Source organism: Colobus angolensis, unplaced genomic scaffold (genome assembly GCF_000951035.1).
Source record: "Colobus angolensis palliatus isolate OR3802 unplaced genomic scaffold, Cang.pa_1.0 Scaffold26, whole genome shotgun sequence".
Classification (NCBI taxonomy): Eukaryota; Metazoa; Chordata; class Mammalia; order Primates; family Cercopithecidae; genus Colobus; species Colobus angolensis.
This window is the reverse complement of record NW_012115821.1, coordinates 14367955-14370709: the sequence shown is the minus strand read 5'-3', so window position 1 is coordinate 14370709 and position 2755 is coordinate 14367955.

The window sequence follows — 2755 nt, the reverse complement described above, 5'->3', positions numbered from 1 at the left end:
TGCCTCAGCCTCCTGAATAGCTGGGACTACAGGTGCCTGCCACCACACCCGGCTAATTTTTGTATTTTTAGTAGAGACAGGGTTTCACCATGTTGGCCAATTTGGTCTTGAACTCCTGACCTCATGATCCGCCCGCCTCAGCCTCCCAAAGTGCTGGCTATGGGCTTGAGCCACTGCACCCTACCTGCTTTAATGAATATTTCTTGAGCACCATGTGCCAGGACATAGGGCCACAAGGCTGACCCAAAGATCTGAGCCCCCTGTATAGAATGCATGGTGTATTCCAGACATTTGTGAATTTATCCTCCTTGCAAAATTGAGCACCTCAAGGACAAAGCTGAGAGTTTCTTTGCTTTTTTGTGTCTCTCCCCAGTGCCCAGCCCAAGGCCTGATGTACAGAAGGCACTTAAACGTTGCAGATAAGACATAGTAACATGGGCTAGACTCTGCATATTGAATGTCCCCTGCCCATTGCTAGGAATCATGTATATGTCCCTGAAACCCTCCACCCACAGCTTGGTGGTCTGTCAAACAAGAGTTCTTTCAACATGAATATTTTTAGAGCACCCATGTGCTCTCAAAGAACACCAGAGCAGTAAGAGTGCCTGGCACAGGGAGTGTCAAGGGAAGGGTCTGAGAAGTTACCAGAATGTTGTAATCTGTCGCAGCAGGATGATTTGCTCTGATGGGGACCATACAGGGTACAAGGTGAGTGCAGTGGGCTGTTTTCAGGATGAATGGCATAACACATACCAGACAGAGAAGCTGGCGGTTTCCTGTGTGCCAGGCACTGTGTGAGTGCTTTGCAGGAACTAACTTATTTGGGCCTCACCATTTCATCAGGTAGGTACCATTATGATCAGTCCATTTACTGAGAGGAAGGTGGTGGAGACTCAGAGAGGTTTGATAACTTGCAAAGGCACACAGCTAGGCTGGGTACACTGGCTCATCTATAATCCCAGACTTTGGGAGGTCAAGGTGGGCGGATCACCGGAGGTTAGGAGTTCAAAACCAGCCTCACCAACATGGGGAAATCCCATCTCTACTAAAAATACAAAATTAGCCGGGTGTGGTGGTGCATGCCTGTAATCCCAGTTACTTGGGAGGTTGAGGCAGGAGAATCACTTGAACCCAGGAGGCGGAGGTTGCGGTGAGCCGAGGTCACGCCACTGCACTCCAGCCAGGGTGACAAGAGCAAAACTCCATCTCAAAAAAAAAAAAAAAAAAAAAAAAAAATACCAAGGCATACATGGTGTTAGGTCCTCCCATCTTTGTCCCCAAAAGTAGCAATGTACCATTTTCTTGTGAATCATTCCAAAGGTATTTTATGCACAGACAGGCAAATATGTGCACTTTGCTCCACCTTTTTTACACAAGGGCGGTACCCTGGCTATGCTGTTCTGCACCCAACCACGGGGCTGCTTGGATTATGAGACTCTGTAAGCACCCCAGTTTCAGATATCTGACTATGAGGGGATGGGTCAGTAAATGACATTCTGTATAGCAAGGGCCTGGCCACAGCTAGGAGCGGTGACACAGATAAGTAGCTTCTGGTATCATGAAAAAGTAAGATGTCAAATGACAATAAAATCAAGTGCAGAGTACATAATCATTTCAATTAGGTGAAAGTTATCTTTCAGGAGAGGCTGCAGGAAACTAAATCACTGAGATAAAGTGGAAGGCTTGTGAGTATAAAAGAAAGTTTTTCTTTTACATATAAAAGAAAAACTAAAAGATGGGACTGTGAGCTTTTGGGAATGCAATTTCCAGGATCCTGAAGTCAACCACATATGGGTGGAAAAGACCCTGTCACCCTTTCCTGGTCAGGGAGGGAAGGGCCGTTTGACTTTCTAGAATTGTCTCCCTGGATTGAGGGTGTTTGCAGTTAATTGTTTTGTGGAAATAAGAGTAGAGCAAACACCCCACCCAGGGCAGGGACAGGATGTAGATTCCTCAGGCCTGAACTGTAAGGCTTGAGGCCGCACACTTGTGAATGCCCCACACCCTGGTGCTACTCACAGCCTGCAGGATGAATGCTGTCTCTCAGCCTGGTACCTGTCCATCCATCCATCCATCCATCCATCCGCTAGCTTATTTCTTTATTCACTTAGCGTTTATTGTGTGCCTGACCCTGTGGCAGGGTTAGGGATAAGGCTGTGGTTGAGATGGATACAGATCCTCCGCACGGAGTGAAAGGTCTGGTATAGAACTTAACCAGGTGTGGGGCGTACATCTGTGCTCCAGCAGTGCCCTGAGATCTCCATGTACTTCCCCACCCTGGGGAGCAGGGCAGCTTTGTGGAGGAGGCAAAGACCAAGCTAAGCAGGAGTGAGCTAGGCTTGGGGGGCTCAGGGGAAAAAAGGAGACACTCCAGGTGAATAGGGGCAAGAAAAGCCTCACAGACCAGTACCAGCATCCATCCAACAAGCCTTTTCCTCAGATGCACCCTGTGCCTGGCGCCCGGCAGTCACGATTTCATTTCATTTCCATAGCAGCCCTTTGAGCAAGATAATAATTATCATGCCCTTTGTTTTTAAAAAAAATTTATTTTTTTGAGATGGAGTCTCACTCTGTTGCCCAGACTGGAGTACAGTGGCACAATCTTGGCTCACTGCAACCCCCACCTCCCGGGTTCAAGCGATTCTCATGCCTCAGCCTCCCAAGTAGCTAGGATTACAGGCATGCGCCACCATGCCTGGCTAATTTTTGTATTTTTAGTAGAGACAGGGTTTCACCATGTTGGTCAGGCTGGTCT